The sequence below is a fragment of the Amblyraja radiata genome, chromosome 48, assembly GCF_010909765.2.
Source record: "Amblyraja radiata isolate CabotCenter1 chromosome 48, sAmbRad1.1.pri, whole genome shotgun sequence".
In the NCBI taxonomy this organism is placed as follows: Eukaryota; Metazoa; Chordata; class Chondrichthyes; order Rajiformes; family Rajidae; genus Amblyraja; species Amblyraja radiata.
In genome coordinates, this window is record NC_046003.1 from 5,105,028 (window position 1) to 5,130,892 (window position 25,865).

A 25,865-nucleotide genomic window follows, 5' to 3' on the forward strand; every position below is an offset into this window, starting at 1 on the left:
CCTATCCCCTTAGGCATAGCCCCCAAATCGCAGGCGCGACTAGAGAGGGAGAGAGAGGGGCAGGAACAGAGAGAGGGGGGCAGAGAGAGAGAGAGGCAGACAGAGAGAGAGGGGGGGGCAGGGACAGAGAGTGAGGGGCAGAGAGGGAAGGGCAGAGACCGAGAGGGGGAGGGGGTAAGAGGGGAGTGGAGGAGAGGTGAGAGGGGGGTAGGCAGGTAGAGGGGGAGAAGAGCGGAGAGAGGGGGGAAAGGGTAAGAGAGGGGGCAGAGAGGGGGCAGAGAGGGGGAGAGAGGGGGAGAGATGGGGAGAGATGGGGAGAGATGGGGAGAGATGGGGGAGAGATGGGGGAGAGGGAGGAAATGGGGCAGAGGAGAGCTGTGTAGAGAGAGGGGGGCATGAAAGGGGGAGAGAGTGGGAGGAGGTGAGAGGGTGTGTAGAGGGGGAAGGGATGAGGAGGGGTAAGGAGTGAGGTGAGGAAATGGGGTGGAGAGATGCAGGGGAGAGATGGGGTGAGAACGGAGTGCTGAGAGAGGGGCGGGGAGATGAGAGAGCTTCACACACACTAACCACCCTCAGACACACAAACACGGACCACTCCCCCTTGATATTATAGTAATATTATTAATTCGCTCCTTTTCACCCCATCCCCGCCGCATCCACTCACGCATTGCCCCCAACTCGCAGGCGCGTCTAACCTCCAAGCTCCAGGTAGAAACAAAAGCATGAAAGAGGTACTGATTTTGGATGATCAGCCGTGATCACCTTGAATGGAGGTGCTGGCTAGTAACATATATTTGTAAACAGGCAATGCACAGTCTGCCATCTGCACATCCACTGATCTGTCGGGGTTAGCTCTAACTTTCTGTTTCCTCATTCACCCAATTATCTGGCAACTGCGTGTTGTGAAGCGACACCACTTTTCTCATGATCAGCCCTATGTTTCAGTTTACTCCATCCAACTAGGCCTAGTAATCTAAACATTTCCTAAAATTGTTTATATATTCTCCGAATTGACATTTTAGTTACAGTATGTTCACACGTATGACTATTTCCCCCACCTTTCTTCTCTCCATCATATTCATCGATTACAACTCCGAGTTCAACATCGGCATCCCCTCTCAACCTTCTCATGTGAACAAGTTCATGTGAACATGCAACTGGATCCTGTACCTCTTCATCTAACTATCTGGCTAACTATTGTATCTCTCCGTCCCATTACCACACCATACATTTCTTTCTTGAGCCTCCTCATTTAACAAAATAATGTTCACTCAATAATCTGAACATTTGTAAAACGGAAATGACTCCATGCTCTATGTCTCTCTGTCAGTAAATACATGCCATCACACCTCCCCATATAATCTAACCACTCAAACTCTCTTGTCCAGAAAAGTCGCCACACTTTATTTTTCTCCGATTTGTTCTTTTCGTTCAACAAGTTGCGATCACCTGACAACAATATTGGACCGACTCTGACCATGGGCGGTAAGATTAAATATAATAATATGATTAGGAACCACTTTGTTGGAGGGTTCATAATTTTGATCTGTCAAGGCTTACTGAATCTTCCTGTGGCGAACCATTTTAACTCCCCTTCCCATTACCATACCATATATTTCTGTCCTGAGCCTCCTCAATTAACAGAGTGAGGACAAGGCGCAGGTGCCTCATGTTTTGTTTGACTACAACCCATTGGTAAATCATTCACCCTCCTCCATTTAAAGTCGGTTAAACCAGTTGGCAGCTCACAACGATGTGCCCGTCTTGGGATCGCACAGTCACTAGGCTTGACCTTTCAAGGAAACACCCTGATTGAGGTCATGTGTTTCTGGCCCTGGTTTGTCCTGGTCTTTGCTTGCTTTCATTGCCGCCAACCCCACAATCAGTCAGCAGAAGTTTCCCGACCCGAAATGTCACCTATACATTTCCTTCGCCGATGCTGCCTAACCCGCTGAGTTACTCCTGCACTTGGTCCTCCCATATTTCAATGATGAGGTGGGGCGCACACTGTAAATTCCCCCCAAGTATCCTGCAGAATTGTGAATGGCGGATGTGGGGAGATTATGGGGGTAATAGAATATATGGAGAATGCAATCGATGTCAGATTAATGTAGGTAGCAGGTTGAAGCTCGGCGTGGTCTCAATGAGCGCAGAGGTTGTGAGCTTGCAGCATCTCTCTATAAATCTAGGATTATAACCTTTGACACTGTAATTGTCTCAGCCTTTATCATCGTGCAGTGTTTAATTGTTCTTATCAGTCGAATAAACGGATATATTAACACAGTCAAATACTGCTCTCTAAACTTTGTCTGCACGTGTTTGTGCAACAATTAAGCAATTGCAGCATAAATCCTATTTCCGATACAAAGGGAGGAAGGAAAAAACCTGAATATCCCAAATTCCATATTCGTTGCCATATTAAATAGAAGGTAAATACCGCCCATAACAAAATAAAATTCCCGGAAATAATGAACAACAATATCACCGATATCCTTCGAATCTCCATTTCGGGATCACTGGAGCTCTTCGCACTTTTCTGATCTCGGAGTCTCCTGCGGGCTCTGGTAACCAGCAAAATATGTCTGACCGTTAAAGTATTGAGCAGCAGAATCAATACACACGGGACACAGGGGGTGAGAATATAATGAAGAAACTCAATCGCTGACCAGGTAATTGAAAACATAACCCGGACATCCATGTAACAAAATCAGGGAGTATTCGCCAATGTGTACCAAGATGTGTATATAAAAAAACTACCCACATTAATGATAAGCGGCGCATTCAAGAGTGTGTTCGTGGTGATTTTTCAGCCCAGAGATACCCTCGATTCCATCATCAACGGTTCTTTAAATGCCCAGTCACTGATTTGCCTTTACTCAACATTGGCGAATCCTATACCGAGATTCATATACTTGGTCGGAATATATTGTTATAGTTAAACGTCATCTCCATTCATATTTTGAAACAATGTTTAACACTGACCGACTGACGAGATGTTTCGTTTAAGGAAGAACTGCAGATGCTGGAAACATGGAAGGTAGACAAAAATGCTGGATAAACTCAGCGGGTGAGGCAGCATCCATGGAGATAGGAATAGGCGACGTAAAAAGGGTCTCAAAGAAGGGTCTCGACGCGAAATGTCGCATATTCCATCTCTCCCTAGATGCTGCCTCACCCGCTGAGTTTTCAGAAGGTTCACTGGACATAACGGGAATTGCAACCAACTAAGAAATAGTCAACAGAAATCAGTTTGAACCATGAGGTTACCTTTATATAACTAAAAGTCTTCGCCTTGTTTGTGTCTCTGCGTGTGTGCCAATCTAGTTAATTCCTATCTTCTTCCAAACGCTAGGTCACAGCCTTCCCATTTTCACACACCCTACTCAGATTTTCCCCGTGGTGGCGATAAGCCTTTTCCCGTCACATTTCCACCTATATATCCGAAGTTATTAGTCATTAAAATTTCAAATACGGTGCGATTTCCTCAAACTCAACTACTTCGGAAAAAATAAACCGAGTGACATCACAATGCACTCGCAAGGCAGGAGGAGACATTCCGGGAAGGAGGGACACTCCAACGCTCACTTTAAACGAGGAGTGCCGTGGGCCGAACCCGGGGACTGAGCCTTGGCTGGAGCAGAGCCTGGTGCTGGAGCTGGAATGAGGGCAGAGCCCGGCGCTTGGGGTGGGGGCATGACTGGGGCCGGGAAATAAGCCGCTGCTGGAACCAAGGACGCGCCTGTTTCCGGGGACAGGGGTCTCGACTGGAGCCCATGCGGCGGTGAGCTGACGACTGTTTTCCACAGACAGGGCCGGGACGAGTACGAGAACCAGGCTGAGTTCCTGGCACTACTCTACTACCTGGGTAGCTGCTGCGGCAGGGAATGGGTGTGAGGGGAGGAGCATGATGGAAATGAGCAGGAGGGAGACAGGTGTCACAGTCTGCCCTCTCCTCATTCTCATCCACTTCACCTCCCAGTACTTTTCCACCGGCCCCTCCTTCTCCTCACCTGCCTGCCTGCCACTCCCCTCTCATCAGCCCAACTCTCCTCACCTGTTGCACTCAGTTGCCTCTGATCACCAATTAACCCGGTATATAGACTCTCCTCACTATTCACACTTTGCCAGATTGTTCTCAGCATTCATGCAAGACTCTCCAGCGACTTCTCGACTTCCTGCCTGGCTTCGACTCTCCTTTCGTCTGTCCCTCGTTGGTTTGTTTGCATCGTGTGTTGGATCTCCTGGTTACCGAACTTTCCGCTACCCCGATTACGTCTCCTGCCTGCCCCTCTTCGGAACCCTCGCTCAATCCTGAGCCTCTGTGTGAGTACGGTGTACCCATTCCTGTGTTACTACTCTGTGTTACAGTTTCGTAATAAAGTTCATTACCAATTATACCTGCCTGATTCTGTGCTGCTATTGGGTCCAAGCTATACCCGTTACAGTACAATCTGGCCAACAATGGACTCAGCGCACATAACGTCTCCGTCAAACCGCTTCGAGAGGATTGAGCACACGCTCCTGCAGCACGAAGCTATGCTCACTGCCTCCAACTCCGAGGTTCGACAGGCTGTGTCAAACCAAGAGCAAGCATTGGTTGCACTAGCCACCCAGGTCCAACAGCTGACGACCACCCTCGCCGAGGCTACACCCCATGCTTCGCCTCAGGCTCCGACAGCACCAGCTCCCGGTCCGCCAGGACCATCACCTGAGCCCCGGGTGGGAACCCCGGAGCGCTACGCTGGAGACCCGGAGGGCTGCAACTCATTCATCACGAACTGTTCCATTCTCTTCGCCCTACAGCCCTACACCTTCGCCCAGGAAGCGGCGAGAGTGGCGTTTACCATTAATCACCTGACTGGCAGAGCTCGGCTGTGGGGAACGGCTGAATGGGAGAGACGCACGCCGGCTTGCTCCTCTTTCCAGGCCTTCGCCGCGGAGCTTCGCAAGGTGTTCGGTGAGGTTTCGATGGGTCCGGACGCTGCGGGAGGGCTGCTGGGGTTGAGCCAGGGGAACCAGAGCGTCGCTGACTTCGCCATCGACTTTCGCAGCAGGGCTCGTCAGAGTGATTGGAACGCCCCGGCCCAGTGTGACACTTTCTTGCTGGGCTTGCATGACTATATCAAGGATGAGTTGGTGTCCCACGACCTTCCTTCTTCTCTGGATGGGCTTATCGAGCTAACGACCCGTCTGGACCGACGCATCCTGGCGAGACGTCGGGAGAGACGACAGGGTCATTACATCTCCAAGTGTCCAGTAAAAGGCCAGACTCACCAGTAGCGGAGGAATTACTGGTGAGTCGAACCTCTGAACTTTCCTCTGCCCGACGCCCTCTTTGTCATGCCCGTCTGCTGTTGCCTGATGGTTCTCACACCCTCGCCACCTTCATAGACTCTGGTTGTGACATTAATCTTATGGACATGGAACTAGCCCGCCAGCTAGGCATCAGTTGTGTTCCTCTGCCTAAACCTGTTCCCGCCAACGCCCTCGACGGCCATCTCCTGGGGACTGTTTCTCACCAGACGGTCCCAGTGCGCATGCTCCTGTCTGGTAATCACCATGAGACCATCCAGTTGCACGTCCTGCAGTCTCCCCGTCTTCCCCTCACCCTGGGTTACCCCTGGCTTCGGCGACACAACCCCAACATCGACTGGAGGACGGGGGTCATCTTGGGTTGGAGCCCTTCCTGCCACCAAGTGTGCCTGAAGCAAGCCTCAGCTCCTCAACCGGCCACCTGCTCCAGTTCTGCTCCCGATCTGACGGGGGTCCCAGCCGAGTACCATGACTTTGGGGAGGTTTTGAGCAAGTCTAGGGCCATCTCCCTTCCTCCTCATCGGCCCTATGACTGCGCCATAGACCTCCTGCTTGGTTCCGCTCCTCCTAGGGGTCGCCTTTACTCCCTGTCCGCCCCTGAGAGAGGCGCCATGGAGAAATACATAAACGACTCATTGGCTGCTGGTCTCATCCGTCCCTCCTCGTCTCCTGCTGGGGCTGGGTTCTTCTTCGTGGAGAAGAAGGACAAATCTCTGCGTCCCTGCATAGATTACCGGGGGCTCAACGGCATCACGGTGAAGAATCGCTACCCTCTCCCACTCATCTCCTCTGCTTTCGAGCTCCTGGAGGGGGCCACCATCTTTTCGAAGTTGGATCTACGCAACGCCTACCACTTGGTCCGCGTCAAAGAGGGAGATGAGTGGAAGACCGCCTTCAACACTCCCACGGGACATTATGAATACCTGGTGATGCCCTTTGGCCTTCCAGGCTTTGGTCAATGACGTTCTCAGGGACATGTTGAACAAGTACGTGTTCGTCTATCTGGATGACATCCTCATCTTTTCACGGACCAAGGAGGAACACGTACACCACGTCCAGGCAGTTCTACATCGGCTCCTGGAGAACTCGCTCTTCGTTAAAACTGAGAAGTGCGAGTTTCACTCCCCGTCAGTCTCCTTCCTAGGATACATCGTGGGCCAAGGGAACATCAAGATGGACCCCGCCAAGGTCTCTGCTGTCACCACCTGGCCTGTTCCTGACTCCCGCAAGCAGCTCCAAAGGTTCCTGGGGTTCGCCAATTTTTACCGACGGTTAATCCGTGGCTACAGTACTGTGGCCGCACCCCTCACGGCACTCACCTCCTCCAAGGTTCAGTTCCGGTGGTCAGCCGCGGTAGAGGAAGCTTTGCAGACACTCAAGACACGGTTTACATCGGCCCCCATCCTCCAAGTTCCGGACTCAGAGAGACAGTTCGTGGTGGAGGTGGACGCCTCCGACGTGGGGGTGGGAGCTGTTCTGTCCCAGCGGGCTGCCGGGGACCAGAAGTTCCATCCATGCGCCTTCTTCTCCAGACGCCTGACCCCTGCTGAGTGGAATTATGACATCGGCAACCGAGAACTGTTGGCGGTTAAGTTGGCGTTGGAGGAATGGCGTCACTGGCTGGAGGGAACCGAGCAGCCTTTCTTGGTCTGGACTGACCACAAGAACCTTGAATACCTCCAGTCAGCCAAGAGGCTCAACTCTCGTCAGGCCCGCTGGTCTCTCTTCCTCACCCGCTTCAACTTCTCCCTCTCCTACCGACCCGGGTCCCGCAACGTGAAGCCCGATGCCCTCTCTCGGCAGTTCTTGGCGATGGAGGAGCCTGCCTCTGGCCCCAAGACCATCCTCTCGTCCTCGCACAGGGTTGCCTGCCTCACCTGGGAAGTGGAGGAGAAGGTCAAGGCGGCCTTGGAGAACCAGCCGGGACCCCGCGCATGCCCTCCTGATCGCCTGTTTGTGGTTTCTGCCCTGCGGTCCGACGTCCTTCAGTGGGCCCACAGCTCTCGACTCACCTGTCATCCCGGCATTCAGCGGACCAAGGAGATGGTGCTACGGAGGTTCTGGTGGGCATCGGTGGAGAAGGACACTCGGGAGTTTGTCAACGCCTGTCCCGTTTGCAACCAGCACAAGGTCTCACACCAAGCTCCTGCGGGTCATCTGCTTCCACTGCCTGTACCCCATCGACCATTGTCCCACATCTCCCTGGACTTCGTTACCGGCCTGCCCCCATCCAGTGGTCACACCACCATCCTGACCGTGGTCGATAGATTTAGCAAGATGGCTCACTTCGTGCCCCTGCCCAAGCTTCCGTCAGCCAAGGAAACTGCCGAGCTCATGTTACTCCACGTCTTCAGGCTCCATGGTCTCCCCGTCGATGTGGTCTCCGACCGGGGACCCCAGTTTGCCTCTGTGTTCTGGAGGGAGTTCTGCACGCTGGTGGGGGCCACCGTTAGTCTGACGTCCGGATTTCATCCCCAGTCCAACGGCCAAGCTGAAAAGAAGAATCAGGAGATGGAGACGGCGCTGCGGTGTATGGTGTCCAAGCATCCCTCCTCCTGGTCCCAGCAGTTGTTGTGGGTGGAGTACGCCCACAACACTCTGACAAGCTCGGCGACTGGGCTCTCCCCTTTCCAGTGTGCCTACGGGTTCCAGCCTCCACTGTTCCCGGCGCTGGAGAAAGAGGCTTCCTGCCCGTCCGTCCAGGCCTTCGTTCGTCGCTGCCGCAGGACGTGGACCCAAGCCAGGGCGGCTCTTCTCCGCTCCGTGGACCGTTACCCCACGGCTGCCACCCGTCACCGCACCCAGGCCCCCACTTACCTCGCGGGCCAGAAGGTGTGGCTGTCAACCCGGGACCTTCCCTTGAGGGTGGAGTCCAAGAAGGTGGCACCCAAGTTCATCGGGCCTTTTGAGATCCAGAAGGTCATCAACCCTGCGGCTGTGAGGCTCAATTTGCCTCGTTCCATGCGGGTCCATCCTACGTTCCACGTGTCCAGAGTAAAGCCAGTCCGGGAGAGCTCCCTGGTCCCCGCAGTCCCTCCTCCTCCACCTCCTCGTCTCATCGATGGAGGCCCCGCCTTTACGGTGCACCGCCTCCTGCGCTCCCGCCGTCGTGGGAGGGGTCTCCAATACCTGGTCGATTGGGAGGGTTACGGTCCAGAGGAGTGGTCCTGGGTTCCTGCTCGACACATCCTGGACGCCTCCCTCATCAGGAAGTTTCACCGGCGTCATCCCGACCAGCCGTCCAAGTCCGCCACTCGTAGAGGGGTCGCCGCCCCTGAGACTCTGTCCCCTCTTCCGTCTGAGGCGCCCAGTGACGATGAGACGGAGCTTTCCTCTGATGCCATGGAGGAGGATGCGGACATGGATGTCTCGAACGAATATTAGCCCTCCTCCGGTCCCCCTCCTCCCACCCGACTCTGCGTGGGATTGGGTTTATATATATTTTTTTGTTTTGGGACGTCAGGAGCCGTCCCTTGAGGGGGGGGGGGTTCTGTCACAGTCTGCCCTCTCTCATTCTCATCCACTTCACCTCCCAGTACTTTTCCACCGGCCCCTCCTTCTCCTCACCTGCCTGCCTGCCACTCCCCTCTCATCAGCCCAACTCTCCTCACCTGTTGCACTCAGTTGCCTCTGATCACCAATTAACCCGGTATATAGACTCTCCTCACTATTCACACTTTGCCAGATTGTTCTCAGCATTCATGCAAGACTCTCCAGCGACTTCTCGACTTCCTGCCTGGCTTCGACTCTCCTTTCGTCTGTCCCTCGTTGGTTTGTTTGCATCGTGTGTTGGATCTCCTGGTTACCGAACTTTCCGCTACCCCGACTACGTCTCCTGCCTGCCCCTCTTCGGAACCCTCGCTCAATCCTGAGCCTCTGTGTGAGTACGGTGTACCCATTCCTGTGTTACTACTCTGTGTTACAGTTTCGTAATAAAGTTCATTACCAACTATACCTGCCTGATTCTGTGCTGCTATTGGGTCCAAGCTATATCCGTTACATCCATTTACATATCTCTCCTTATAACTATATAAATGTACGAACTAAGTACCACGGCAAACATTAAGGAACATTTGGACAGGTGCATGGATAGACAGACCATTTGTAGGAATATGGGGACGGGACATGTTGGCCGATTTGGGCAGACAGGCAGGCAGGCTGGGCTGAAGAAGCTGTGAGACTCTATGGCTCTATGGCTGGATAACTGGGGGTGTTTGTGCACAAATAGTGCAGTTAGGTATTCCTCACTTGTCCGTGGATCTCTGTGCTGGGATCGTAGAACAGATTCATTAAAATACAAATCATATTCATCACACTTTTTATCATTATTATTACAGCAGTTTGTCCAACGGTCACTCATGGATAGGTGACCTGCAAACATATCCAATCATCTACAGTGGGTCAGCTCAAGGCAAATGTTGTCAGTGTTGTCACAGGTGAAATATATATGTTTAGTGTACGACGGAACTTGGTAACTGGTTGTTATGTGAGATGTCCTGGGAATGGATGATTCAACGAAATTTCCTGTGCGTGCCGTCAGTGTGTCAGTGATGGGTAGGGATAAGCAGTGTCATTATCAGTGTGGTCAGTGATGGTTCTGGATGACCTATGAAATTATCAATGTGGTCAGTGATGGGTCTGGATGCGCAGTGACATAATCTCATTAAATCTGACTGCTATGTTTTACATTTAATATGATGAAAAATAAAGAATCTCTTCATTTTAGTTCAAATGTTTGACTATAAAGGGTTAACTGAAGTTCAGTATCCATAATTAATCTCATCTGCAATGTGCACTAACTCCATATTGCTGCTCTATTTACGCTGGAAACACGGCACGTGAAGATGCATTCATTTGTTATTTTCATCTTAATTAACAGTTGTTAGAAATACGAATTGTGTTTCTACGGCACACAATGGAAAGAAAAACACATAATGCGGAAAATTAAAGTGCAGATTCAGATCTGAGAAAGCGGGAGTTAAGTAACGTTGCTGTTCCCTCCGTACAATGGGGAATATTAGTTCCAGCCTGTGAACACAAGGCGAGCCTCTGTTCAATCTGCAGTTTATTTTGTCGTGAACTACTTCAGGCCAGTCGTCAGGTAGATGTGAATTGAAATCCACGAATCAAACAGCAAGGTCGGTTTGAGTGTAAATGACCAACTCATCCGCATAGGCTGTCCACCCAGTTGTACAGAGAAAGCAGCAACACCCACGAACAGACTTTACGTATGTGCTTGTTTCTCACGTTATTCAAGTGATCATATCTCGCATCATGCAGTGTTAATCTGCTAACGGTAGAAAGTGCAATCAACGCTTCAATGAGCAGCAGGGACTGTTTTTAAAAAATCCCGATTTATTGGACAGGAAATTATAGGATGTTTTCCTCATCATCTGTATCTTTGAGAAATGTGGACAACTGTTGATGATTAGTTCATCTGATTCAAGGCGAGAGTTTAGTGGTGATTAAATATACAAACAGTTGTCAGGTCACCGTTTAAAATCAGTTTATATGTTAGTGCTGTACCTGCCGCAAACTTCACACACATGTTTACCCTGTTTCATAAAGAGGAATAGTGGACTTTAGTTCATCTGATCTATTCCCATTGGTCGGCATATGATAAGCAGTGACATGAGGAGAGGGAGAAGTGAGCTTGAGGGGGGGACTGGGTTAGATAGGGGGAGAGGGAGAGAGAGCGGGAGAGAGAGGGAGCGAGATAGAGAGGGCGAGAAAGAAAGAGGGGGAGAGAAATAGAGAGGAAGACAGAGGGGGGAAGAGAGAGGGGGAGGGAGAGAGGGGGAAGAGAGAGAGGGGGATATAAAAAGAGGGGGTGAGTGAGAGAGAGGGAGAGATAACGAGAGGGGTCGACAGATATAGCGGGGGAGAGAGAAAGGGGGAAAGAGGGAGGGGAGAGACAATGAGAGGAATGCAAAGAGATAGGGGCTATACAGGGGGAGAGATAGAGAGAGGGGAAGCGAGAGAGAGGGAGAGAGAGCGGTGGGAAAGAGGGAGTGTACAGAGAGAAGGAAAGAGCGGTAAGGGGAGAGAGAGGAGGAGAGAGGGGGGCTAAAGAGAGGTGATAGATATAGGGGAGAGATAAGGGAAGGGAGTGAGAGGGAGAGAGGGAGAGGGAGATGGAGGGGAGAGAGGGGGAGTGGGGGGAGATAGAGAGGTGAGAAAGAGGGGGTAGAAAGAGGTGGAGAGAGAGGGGAGATTAAGAGAGGGGAGAGAGAGGGGGATGAGTGAGAGTGGGGAGGGAGGGTGGAGAGTGGGGGCGAGAGATTGGAGATAGAGAGAGGGGGAGAGAGGGGGAGATGGAGGGGAAGATAGAACGGAGAGTGAGAGAGGGGGTTGAGCGAGAGGGGGAGAGAGCAGAGAGAGAGGGGGGAGATAGAAAGAGGGGGGAGGGGGCTGAGAGAGTGGCCTAGGCAGAGGGGGGAGGGAGAGGGGGAAGGGGGGATAGGGAGAAGGGGAGATTTAGAGAGGGGAGAGAGAATGGGGAGAGGGATAGAAGGGGAGAGAGAAGATGGAGAGAGCGGGGATAATGGGGGGGGGGGGGGGGGGGGGGAGGGAGAGTGGGTGAGAGTGGAGAGAGACAGGGAGAGAGAGAGGGATGTAGATTGAGAGAACGGGAGAGAGACAGAGAGGGGAGAGCGGGGAGAGAGAGTGGAGGGAGATAAAGAGAGGGGGAGAGAGAGAGAGAAGTAATTTATACGCTAATTGATGAAAGAGGCAACAATCTAATTTTTTCACACATTTCCGCCTCTCATTTCTAGTCGAAATTGTGGGAAATGTATCAAGAAAAGACCCGCGATAAAGAGTTTGATGCGTGTGTGTTTGTGTAATTATATATATATTTATGGTAAAACTAACCATGTCCCAGTTTTTTAATCTCCTATCCCCCCCCCCCTCTTTCTCGTTCCACTCTCCACCCAGCTCGGACGGAGGCCTGGCCAAAACGTCGCTTTAAAAAAAACACGAGTTCGGAGCGCAAAAATTAAATAGAATTGAAAACGATTGAAAGAAGAGAGAGAGAACAAAACGCAAACAGAAAAAAAGAGATGCAGACCATCAGGCCCTGGGGATTTATCAGCCTTCAGTCCCATCAGTCCACCCAACACCATTTCCTTCCTAATGCGGATTTTCTTCAGTTCCTCCATCACCCAGATCCTCTGGACACTACTATATCAGGAGAATTGTTTGTGTCCTCCTTAGTGAAGACAGATCCAAAGTACCTGATCAACTCATCTGCCATTTCCATGTTCCCCATAATAAATTCACCTTTTTCGGTCTTCAGGGGTCTAACTTTGATCTGAAGTATTATGTTTCCTCTTCGCATAACTAAATAAGCTTTTACTGTCCTGCTTTATATTCTTGACTAGCTTACCTTCGTACCTCATCATTTCTCTACGTGTTGTCTTTTTAGTAATCTTCTGTTTCTCTTTAAACATTACCCAATCCTCTGCATTCCCGCTCTCCTTTGCTGCGTTCTACTGCTTCTCTTTAATTTTTATACTGTCCCTGACGTCCCTTGTCAGCCACGGTCGCCCCTTTATTACTCCTCTTGGAATCTGTCTTCCTCTTTGGAATGAACTGATCCTGCATCCTCTGTATTATTCCCAGAAATACCTGCCATTGTTGTTGCACTGTCATCCCTGCTAGGATATCTTTCCAGTCAACTTTGGCCAGCTCCTCCCTCCCTCCCTCATGGCTCCGGCGGTGAATGTCTGGAGCCGGAGCCCGGAGCGGAGAGACTGCGGCCGCCTCTGGGATGCGCTCAGGGCGGGGATTTATTAATGAGCCGAAGCACTGGGGTGAGCGGATATTTCACCGCGCTCTTTAGCTGCTCCCTGAACTTGGACTGGGTCACCGCGTAAATAAATGTATTGGTGCAGCAGCTGAGATTACTCAGCAAATACGCGACGTTGCCAAGGATCCATTGAGAATCATTCCGATCAGTTCCAATTCCTGTGACCTGATAATAGACGAATTCTACAACCAGCGTCATCCACAGGAGGATGAAGCTGCCGGAGATGGTGAAGAGTAAAACCACAGACCTCCTCCTGCTCTCCATCTCCGGGTCACTGCGGTTCTCTCCCTTGCTCTCACCCCTCAGCCCCTTACGGACCCGACTGGCCACTAAAATGTGGCGGACTGTCAGAGCGTTGAGCAGCAGGATTACAGCGTAAGGGAGGAGCGGAGTTGAAACCGTGTCGATCCAGTCAAATGCCACCCACCCGGGGTCAGTGAAATAACTGTCCATCGTGTTACAGCCCCACGGGACATTGTCGATGATTATCCCGGGTTCCACTGTGAAGTAGCGGGGAACGGTTTTCAGACAGAGCAGAACGCCGGCTGTTGCCAGAACCACAGCCGCAGTTTTCCCGCTGCAATATTTAGTTTTCAGCTTCTGGCAACAAATGGCGACAAACCGATCAAAGGTGAAAGCGACGGTGAACCAGACAGAACAGTCTGCAGCTGCAAACCTCAGTACAAGGTTGACACTGCACATAGGGTAGATGGTCAGGAATCTCCAAACAAAGTAATAATGTCGAAACCAAAAAAAAATGACCACGGTGATCACGGTCAGTAGATCGGCCGCTGACATGGCCACCAGGTAGCGAGTGGTGCAGGTGGAGAGGCCGCACTTTCCCCGGGACAGGATCACAATCGCCACTAAATTCACTGTGAAAAGAGAAGGGGACAGATGCTGGGCATTACTGAACATGTTCTCCAGGGCTGAACACCTGCTCGACATTCTGCTCAAGATCAGGAGTGTTGGAGTCGGTGCGCAGCTGCAAGTTTAACAATGGCAGAGCCGGTTCCCACTGTAACCGACCTGCCTGCCTGCTTCAGGAGAGAAGAGATAAGGCGACGGGCGGGTAGGAAACGAGCATCCACCCGCTACAATAGGCGCAATGGACCTCTCTTTAGTTAAATCTGCTGCTGCTCACAGTCTCTGATAGGGCCTGTTACACAGATTTAACCGTGACCTGCCGCGTTTAACCAGGGCTCTGCGAACTCGGCATCTGATGGGGACGAGGAGGGGTCCAGAGGGAAGGCAGGGATAATTTAGAATCCAGCAGCAGAGTGGCTCCGTTAATGGATTCATTCAACACAGTAAGTTAAGTTCAGTAACAACAACACACACACACACACCGGTAGATCCGCGGCCACTGGTCCAGGAGATCGATTCAATTCTTGACCAACATGCGGCGCAATTCGACTTTGACAGTCTACACAGTGAGACACAGTGTCCACGGGAGCAGGTGTTCACTCTGATTAACAACTCAATTACAGTCAACTTCACAATGCGAACTCCTCCCAGGCACACCGTGCCAGGGAACTACCTGTCTGTTTCGAGCACTGGGCCAACTCTGGGCAAGGTGCCACAGAAGGCAAGAACAACATTCTAGTATGTCCCTGCAGCAGTGAGAGAAAAAGAGGGTTAGTTTCAGCTGTCTGAAAATAAGAAAAATCACGCTTCAATTCAATAATATTTCACTGAGAGGATTGATATTCTATACATATTCTTTACAACGATCATCAGTTGGGAACTAGTAACATGATTAGAATCAGGTATCAAAGGTATTTTATTAGTCACATTCACATACACCCAGGTGTAGTGAAGTGAAATGCTTTTTGCCATTTTGCAGCACACAAAAAAAGAATACAGACATAACATCAATAAGAGTCATAAACACATAGAACATCCCACCACAATGGCTCCCACCATGAGGGAAGGCACAAAGTCCAGTCCCCAACCCAAGTTCTCCCATAGTCGGGCCTATTGAGGCCTCCACAGTTGCCGCTACGGAGGCCCGATGTTCCTGGCGGTTCTCGCCGGGTGATGTTGCTCCGGCGTCGGGAGAGTCCTCACAGCGGCATGGGAACCCTGGAACGGCCGCTTCCGCACTGCAGACCGCGGCTTCCGAAGCCAACAAGGCCGCGCCGGTTGGAGCTCCACAACTGGCGATCTCATCTAGAGATCCCAGGCTCCCGATGTTAAGTTCAGCGCCACCGCCCGCAGCTGGTCGCTCCACAGTCCCGCAGCTCCGCGATGTTTTACCCGGCGGTCTCAGCTCACCGGAGCTCCAGCGCGGCGACCCACGTCAACACCAGTTAACACACGGAGCTATAAAACTTGAATTGTTCTGCTCACTTACCAGGGACTCCAACGGCAGCAGTGATCACGTACAAGATTTCCTCCACACGCCAATATTCCCAAAACTTTTCCCGCATTTTCTCTGCCCAGCGACGTGTCCCCGTGAGTTACCGTTAATATCTCGGAATGAAATGCTGGGACAGAATATTCATGGAGATTTTAATAATAGTCTACTTTCCTGTTTTGCCACCAAAGTGGATAACCTCACATTTATCCACATTATACCGCATCTGCCATGCATTTGCACACTCACCCAGCCTATCCAAGTCACCTTGCAGCCTCCCAGCATCTTCCTCACAGCTAACACTGCCCCCCAGCTTCGTGTCATTCGCAAACTTGGAGATGTTGCATTCAATTCGCTCGTCCAAATCATTAATATATATTGTAAATAGCTGGGGTCCCAGCACTGAGCCTTACTGTAACCCACAAGTCACTGCCTGCCATTCTGAAAAGGACCCGTTTACTCCTACACTTTGCTTCCTGTTTGCTAGCCAGTTCTCTATAAACATCAATACTGAACCCTTTCGTAAATCCATGCTGACTTTGTCCAATTATTTCACCACTTTCCAAATGTGCTGCTATCCCATCTTTAATAACTGACTCTAGCAGTTTCCCCACTACCGATGTTGGACTAACTGGTCTGTAATTCCCCGTTTTCTCCCTCCCTCCCTTTTTAAAAAGTTGGGTTACATTAGCTACCCTCCAATCCTCAGGAACTACTCCAGAATGTAAAGAGTTTTGAAAAATTATCACTAATGCATCCACTATTTCTGGGGCTACTTCCTTAAGTACTCTGGGATAGAGCCTATCCGGCCCTAGAGATTTATCGGCCTTTAATCCATTCAATTTACATAACACCACTTCATGGCTAACCTGCATTTCAGTCAGTTTCTCCATCTCATTTGACCCGCGGTCCCCTGCTATTTCCGACAGATTATTTATATCTTCCTTAGTGAAGACGAAACCAAAGTAGTTATTCAATTGGTCTGCCATGTCCTTGTTCCCCATGATCAATTCGCCGGTTTCTGACTGCAAGGGCCTACATTTGTTATAACTAATCTCTTTCTCTTCGCATATCAATAACAAGTTTTGCAGTCAGTTTTTATGTTCCCTGCTATTTTTCTTTTATAGTCTATTTTCCCTTTCCTAATTAAGCCCTTTATCCTCCTCTGCTTGACTCTGAATTTCTCCCAGTCCTCTGGTAGGCTGCTTTTTCTGACTAATTTGTACGCTTCATCTTTTGTTTTGATACTATCCCCGATTTTCCTTGTTATCCACGGATGCATTACCTTCCCTGATTTATTCTTTTGCCAAACTGGTGGGATCAATTGTTGTTGTTCATCCATGCAGTCTTTAAATGCCTTCCATTGCATATCCATCGTCAACCCTTTAAGAATCAATTGCCAGTCAATCTTGGTCAATTCACGTCTCATACATCAAAGTTACCTTTCTTTAAGTTCAGAACCCTTGTTTCTGAATTAACAATGTCACTCTCCATCCTAATGAAGAACTCAACCATATTATGGTCACTCTTGCCCAAGGGGCCACGCACAACAAAAGTGCTAACTAACCCTTCCTCATTACTCAATACCCAGTCGAGAATAGCCTTTCCGTCACCTCCAAAATTATCGCATCCGGTCACATATTCCCAACTACACCTTTCTCCGCATTGCGCAGAGACGGCTCTCTCCTTATTTCCTTAGTTCACAACCATTCCCACCCAAACCACCCCTTCTCCAAGTGTTATTCCCAGCAATCGCAGGACATATAACATCAGCCCCATAAGACGTCTGCCTCCAACTTTGTCACAAACCATATCGCCTCAGCAGATAGCCCCTCCTCAACTTTCAACCGGAGAGTCCCAAAAACCGCATCGCCCGCTTCTATTTTTACACAACAGGACTGTCCAGGTGGGCCCATTTCTGCCACCTGCACTTGTTGCACTTATCTCATTATAAACTGTCTTCCTTCTCCTCTGCGACTGTGGCTGGTGTGGCTCCTTCATTTCTCGGCCGTGTGCTCCCATTCTCCTTTCTTCGAACAGAAGTGGGTTTCCCAAATCCTCACCTCTTGCCGCATCCTATCAAGCTTCACAACCCGTGCGTTAACCTCCGTATTTATTGCCAGCTGCAACGAGATCCGGTACTCCATTTTTCCACAGAATCCGATCTCCATTATTCTCAAGCCAGCCTTCTCTGACTGCTAATACATTTCACTTCCACCGTGGGAGATGCTACACTTCCTCCCTCACCGTCGTCCAGTGACGTCAGCAGACAATCCTGGCTAGATAATAATTCTCATGCCCATTCTACCACCTCATCCTCTACATTTTGTTCTCGCGATATGGCCTCTTCTACGTCGGCGAGAGCAAATGGCGCTTAGATGGCCACTGGTGAGGGCTTCAACCTAATTTCTCATATTCACACACATCTGGCCATCGTCAGCCGTCTTTCTAACGAGGGTAAGACCCAACGCACATTGTCCGAAAAATACCGTACATTCTGCTTGAGTAGCCTACAGCCCAAGATTCCGATTTCAGGTAAACCTTGCCTTCTATTTTACAATGTCTTCACCTATTTTGATTCACCTATTGTCATACCATTTGCCTATACATATAACCCGCTTTATTATACATATAATCCGCACAATACATTTTCGCCCCCCACCCCCTTCCTGTTTCATCCACCACCCAGCCGTACATTTCACCCACCGCGAACCATCCCACATCTCGTTCCATTTAACCTGCATCTCTTCTTCGGTGGTCCCTTTTATCACGTATTACTGTCACATACAAGCACCGTTAGCCTTTGTGCCCCCCCCCCCCACCCCCTCCCCCGCTGGTCACCCTCCAGATTTTGTCTCACCTTCTCTGTACCTCGACCAAGTGGCAGAAACTATTTTCCTTGGTCGCTGCCACCTACCATCACCCAACTACAGATGTCTACTAATTACAAACCCCTCCCCCATCTGCCCCACATCCACCACTCCTCCGTGGTTAAACTGTCTGCCAGGTCTCTCTTTCACTGCTCCCAGATCCCGCTTTACATTGGCTATCATTCCACTGCACTCTTTTACGTGCTGCACGGTTTTGGACCAAAATGGCTTCCGTTCGTTTCGGCCATTGAACTGCTACAACAGTTTCTGTTTGCTGAACATTTCAGCAAGGAGGGACAGTTCCTTGTGTCCCGCTCAACTGTGTATGTTAGTTCTATCGCCTTTATTGCAGCAGCGACCCATTCTCCAAATCAGTATTTATTTCTCTCCTACTTTCGTCTTTTACTCTGCCTTCCCGCTTAATGATGATATTGACAATATTGAAATGGTTCCGAAAAGATTTACGAGGATGTTTATCATCACTACAGGGTGTGAGCTATAGGGAGTGGATAAGTGGGTGGGGTCTCTATTCCATGGAACGTAGGAGGATGAGTGGATCTTATGGAGGTGTACTAAGTCATGAGAGGAATAGATTGGGAAGATGCATAGTGTCATTTATCCAGCGTAGGGAATCGAGGACCAGGGGATACAGGTTCAAGGTGTAGGGGAAAATATTTAATAGGAATCCAAAGGGCAACATTTCACACAGAGGGTCGTTGAGTGTATGGAACAAGCTGCCAGAGGACGTAGTTGAGGTTGGGACTATCCCATCGTTTAAGAAACCGTTATCTAGGTCTGGTTTGGACGGTTATGGATCAAGCACAGGCAAGTGGGACTAGGGTAGCTGCGACATTGTTGGCCGGTGTGGGCGAGTTAGGCCGAAGGGCCTCTTTCTGCACTGTATCAATCTATGACTATGATTCTGTCAGCACTAACCACAGCGTGTCACTACCCCAGTACTACCCACAGTGTGTCATAAGAAATAGTACTATCGCACAGTGTGGCACTCCATCAGTGCTACCACACAGTGTGTCACTCCATCAGAATTACCCCTGAATGTATCAAAGCGTAAGTACTACCCACAGTGTGTCATTCCATAAATTCTACCCCAGAGTATTCACTACATACGTACTACCCCACGGCGTGTATCTCCATCGGTACTTCTCCACAGTATGCCATTGCACGAGTACTGCCCCACAGTGTGTCACACCGTCAGCACTACTCCACAATTTTTCATGAGAAATAGTGCTACCACACAGTGTGTCACGTCATCAGAACTATCTTAGAGTGTGTTTTTGCATAAGTACTATCCCACATTGTGCGAATCCGTCAATACCACTCCACAGCATGTCTCCCCATCAGTGCTACTCCACACTATGTCACTCCATCAGTACAACCCAGAGCGTGTCACTCCGTCTGTGAAACCCCACGGTATGTCAATCCTTCAGTACTACCCCGCAATGTTTCTCTCCATCAATCCTACCTTAAGTATGTCATTTCTTCAGTACTACCCAACATTCTACCTGTCCAGCAGTATTACCCAATAGTGTGTTACTCCATCTGTACTGCCTTAAGAATGTCATTCCATCTGCACTAACCCACAGTGTGTCAATTAATCAGTACTATTCCACAGTGTGTAAATCCATTGCTACAACTCCAGATGGTAGTATCCCATTAGTATTACATGGAAACAGTTTGTGAAAAATACGACATCACATGGGGAAAAGGCAGGCACGGTTTATTGATAGCAGATGATCAGCCATGATCACAATGAATGGCGGTTCTGGCTCGAAAGGCCGAATGGCCTCCTGCTGCATCTATTTTCTATGTTTCCATGTATCACAGTGTATTTATTCATCAGTACTACGACACTGCGTCCCTCCTCAATACTATAACTGAATGTGTCATAACATGCAGTCTACCCCACAGTGTGTCATTTCATCAATACTACCACATTGTGTGTCTCTTCATCAGTACTACAACAATGTTCCAATCCATCATTACTGCCCTACAGTGTTTCACGCGACCAATACTACTTGACAGTGTGTCACTCATTCAGTATTCCCCCCTCAGAGTTTCCCATCCATCAGTACCATTTCGCGGTGTCTCACTCCATCATTACCACCCCAGAGTGTCATTACATCACTACTGTCCCACAGTGTGCCACGCCACTCAGCTGTACCCCGCAGTGTGTCAGTCCCAGTGCTACCCCACATGTTTGGGTGCTGCAGTAGAAGTGGTGGTGTCTCCGCGCTTCTGCTCATCTGCACGCGCTCCTGTTGTCTTGTTTCGCTCGTTCGGCGGTAAGGGTCATGAAGTCATGACTTGCGCTTGACTTTGATTAAAATGGGGCAGAGTTGAGCAAATCGCCAGCCTCACTCTCTCGTCCCGGTCTATTAGGATCCAGTGGCAAGACATAGTCAAGACGGCTGGCGATAAATCAGGCTGAAGTGGAAAGCAACAGCGGGATATACGTCGTCTGGCACAGGAGCGAACGAACTCCAACAGTACCAGTCTACAGTATGTCACTCAATCAGTCCAATGGCGCAGTGTGTCATTCCATCAGATCTATGACAGAATGTGTCATACCATCAGTACTACCCGACAGTGTGCCTCGCCATCAGTACTTCAACATAGCGTGGCATTACATCATGACTATTCCACATTGTGTCATTCAAATGGTTCAAGCTCAATGTGCACCAATGGGTACTACCCCACAGTGTGTCATTACAACGGTACTAGCTCAATGTGCATCAATATGTACTACCCCACAGTGTGTCATTACATCAGAACAATTGCAGAGTGTTGTTCCAGCACTGCTAACCCAATGGTTATCACTCCACCAGTACTACACTCATTGTGTCATCACATCAGTGTAGCCTGACAGTGTATGGCTCCATCAGTATTACACCAATGTCTTTCTCTCAATCAGTACTGCCCCACAGTGTGTCATTGCGTCTGTGGTATGCCACAATCTGCCACCCCATCACAACCAACTCACAGTGTATTAATGCATCAGTACCACCGCGCAGTGTCTCACTCCATCAGTACGACTCCGCAGTTTGTTATTCGATCAGTATTACTCCACAGCGTGACACTGCATCAGCTCTAACCCACAGTGTGTCACTCCATCTGTGCCACCATTAATAGTGTCACTCCATAACAATATAACGCCGTGTGTCACTCCTTCAGTACAGTATAAGCATCTGGATAAACAGGGTCTGATTAGGAGCAGTCAACATGGATTTGTGCCTGGAAGGTCATGTTTGACTAATCTTCTTGAATTTTTTGAAGAGGTTACTAGGGAAATTGACGTGGGTAAAGCAGTGGATGTTGTCTATATGGACTTTAGTAAGGCCTTTGACAAGGTTCCTCATGGAAGGTTGGTTAAGAAGGTTCAACTGTTGGGTATAAATGCAGGAATAGCAAGATGGATTCAACAGTAGCTGAATGGGAGAAGCCAGAGGGTAATGATGGATGGCTGTTTGTCGGGTTGGAGGCAGGTGACTAGTGGGGTGCCTCAGGGATCTGTGTTGGGTCCTTTGTTGTTTGTCATGTACATCAATGATCTGGATGAAGGGGTGGTAAATTGGATTAGTAAGTATGCAGATGATACCAAGATAGGGGGTGTTGTGGATAATGAAGAGGATTTCCAAAGTCTACAGAGTGATTTAGGCCATTTGGAAAAATGGACTAAAAGATGGCAGATGGAGTTTAATGCTGATAAATGTGAGGTGCTACACCTTGGCAGGACAAATCAAAATAGGACGTACATGGTAAATGGTAGGGAATTGAAGAATACAGTTGAACAGAGGGATCTGGGAATAACCGTGCATAGTTCCTTGAATGTGGAATCTCATATAGATAGGGTGGTAAAGAAAGCTTTTGGTATGCTAGCCTTTATAAATCAGAGCATTGAGTATAGAAGCCGGGATGTGATGTTAAAATTGTACAAGGCATTGGTGAGACCAAATCTGGAGTACGGTGTACAATTTTGGTCGCCCAATTATAGGAAGGATGTCAACAAAATAGAGAGAGTACAGAGGAGATTTACTAGAATGTTGCCTGGGTTTCAACAACTAAGTTACAGAGATAGGTTGAATAAGTTGGGTCTTTATTCTCTGGAGCGCAGAAGGTTAAGGGGGGACTTGATAGAGGTCTTTAAAATGATGAGAGGCATAGACAGAGTTGATGTGGACAAGCTTATCCCTTTGAGAATAGGGAAGATTCAAACAAGAGGACATGACTTCAGAATTAAGGGACAGACGTTTAGGGGTAACATGCGGGGGAACTTCTTTACACAGAGAGTGGTAGCGGTGTGGAATGAGCTTCCAGTGGATGTGGTGACGGCAGGTTCGTTGGTATCATTTAAAAATAAATTGGATAGGCATATGGATGAGAAGGGAATGGAGGGTTATGGTATGAGTGCAGGAAGGTGGGACTAAGGGGAAAAAGTTGTTCGGCACGGACTTGTAGGGCCGAGATGGCCTGTTTCCGTGCTGTAATTGTTATATGGTTATATGGTAACCCACAGTTTTTCACTCTGTCAGTGCTATCACAGCGTATAGTTTTAATGTCCAATTTGACAATTTGATTTTTTTGAGGATGTGAGAAGTAAAATGGATGAAGGAGTGCCAGTGGATGTAGTTTATCTAGGCTTTCAGAAAGCCTTTGAAATGGTCCCGCATGGGAGTCTGGTGACTAAAATTAGAGCACATGGTATTGGGGGCAGGGTGTTGACATGAATAGAAAATTGGTTGGCAGACCGGAAGCAAAGGTTTGGAGTGAACGGGTCATTTTCAGAATGGCAGGCAGTGGCGAGTGGAGTGCCGTAAGGCTCGGTGTTGGGGCCGCAACTGTTTACCATATATATTAATGATTTGGAAGAGGGAATTAGAATCAACACTAGCAAGATTGCGGATGACACAAAGCTGGGTGGCAGTGTGAACTGTGAAGAGAATGTTACGAGATTGCAGGGTGACCTAGCCAGGTTGAGTGAGTGGGCAGATGCGTGGCCGATGCAGTATAATATAGATATACGTGAGGACAAAAACTTTGGGGCAAAAACAAGGGGGCAAATTATTATCTCAATGGGGTTAGGTTAGATAAGGGGGAGATGCAGCGAGACCTGGGCGTCCTTGTACACAGGTCACTGAAAGTTGGCTTACAGGTACAGCATGCAGTGAAGAAAGCTAATAGAATGTTGGCCTTCATAACAAGAGGAATTCTGTATAGGAGTAAAGAGGTTCTTCTGCAGTTGTATAGAGCTCTGGTGAGACCACATCTGGAGTATTGTGTACAGTTTTGGCCTCCTAATTTGAGGAATGACCTCCTTGTGATTGAGGCACTGCAGCGTAGGTTCAAGAGATTATACCCTGGGATGGCGGGACTGTCATGTGAGAAAAGATTTGAAAGACTAGGCTTGTATTCACTGGAGTTTAAAAGGATGAGGGGGTATCTTATAGAAACATATAAAATTAATAAAGGAATGGACAAGTTAGATGTAGGAAAAACGTTCCCAATGTTCGGCGAGTCCAGAACCCGGGGCCACAGTCTTAGAATAAAGGGGAGGTCATTTAAGACTGAGGTGAGAAAAAAAAAATTTCACCCAGAGAGTTGTGAATTTATGGAATTCCCTGCCACAGAGGGCAGTGGAGGCCAAGTCACTGGATTGATTTAAGATTGAGTTAGATAGAGCTCTAGGGGCTAGTGAGGTCAAGAGATATGGGGAGAAGACTGACACGGGTTAATGATAGGGGACGGTCAGCCATGTTCATATTGAATGACGGTGCAGGCTCGAAGGGCCGAATGGCCTCCTCCTGCACCTATTTTCTATGTTTCTATGTTTCTAAGCACTCGCAGCCAGGATCGATCCCGGGTCTCTGGCGCTGTAAGCGCTGTATGACAACAAATCTATCGCAGCGCCACCGTGCCGCCCCAACTATTGTCTCCAAAGACTCTTACAAATGTCTGTTAACAAACATGGACAACATACTGGCCCGTTCCATCACTGTTTGGTTTGGGAAGTCCAGGGATTGCAGAGTTGAATATTTATCCCAGTCCGTCAGACAAACTGGATATCTCACCAATGATCCCATCTACACCACGCTGCTGCGGATAAGCAGCCAATAAAATGAAATGCCTGTCCCATTCTGGTTATTACATATACTGCAGGGTCTTCCGCCATCGACGGTGATCATTGATCCCTTCACACTGGTGACACGTTATACCAAGCTCCCATTCACCCCCTGCACACAATGGGTGTTATCACTGTATCCAAGTAACCTGCAAAGCCACAAGTCTTCTGGAGGAGGGAATAAACCGAAGCAATTGGAGGCAACTCACAAGGAGGCAAGCAGTTGGTGCAAACGCAAAACAGATAGCACCTTAGGTCAGGATCGAACCCGGAGTTTTGGCGCTGTGATTCAGTAGCTCTACCACCTGCGCCACTGCGTCGACCTTGTGTGTCTCGTGTCCGTCTCACATCACTACCGTCAATATGTTTTTAATGGGGAAAGTAAGGCTGATTCAGTAACGACCGCTCTCACACTCGGTGCCTTCTTCACAATCTACTGTAACTAAATCTCAACTATTCGATAAAATATGGGCGAAACACATTTTCTAGCATAGAGTATAGATGTTGGGAGGTAATGTTGCAGTTGTATAATGCCGCATTTAGAATATTGTATTCGGTTCTGGGCACCATGTTATAAGAAAGACAATGAGAGCTTGAAAGGGTTGAGAGAAGATTTTCGACGATATTGCCAGGACAAGAGGGTGTGAGCCATAGGTAGAGGTTGAGAAAGCTGGATCTCGGTTCCTCGGAGGGCAGGAGGATGAGGGGTGATCATATAGAGGTGTACAAATTCATGAGAGGAACAGATCGGGTAGATTCACACTCTTACCCATATTGGGGGAATCGAGGAGCAAGGTTAAGGTGAAGGGGGAAATATTTAAGGTTAGGTTCAAGGTTAAGGGAGAAATATTTAATTGGAAACTGAGGGGTAACTTTTACACACCAAATTTGGTGGGTGTAAGGAACAAGCTCTTACATGATGTAGGCGAGGCTGGGATTATCCCAACGTTTAAGGAACAGTTAAATATGTACATAGGTATGTATGGTTTGCAGGGATATGGACCAAGCGCAGGCAGTTGGCACTAGTATAGCAGGGGCATGTTGGCCGGTGTGAGCAAGTTGGGACTAAGGGCCTGTTTCCACACTAAAACTATGACTCTAAGACTATGACTCTAAAGTGCCAATAATTTGGAATATTTAGAGAATGTATTAAAGGATTGAAAAAGAAAAGGTAATCAATTGACACATGACGTTGCATCTCATGGGAACTCGATGACGGAGAAGGCAAGAGAGAAGGGAATCCCATCACGTGTAAACAACCCTGAGATATATACGTCAAGACCAGTCGCGCACGGCCACGAGCCAGTGCAAATAGGTGGATCAGCTGTATAAACATTTGGGACTATTTGTATACGAGCGACCAACCGACAAACCTTG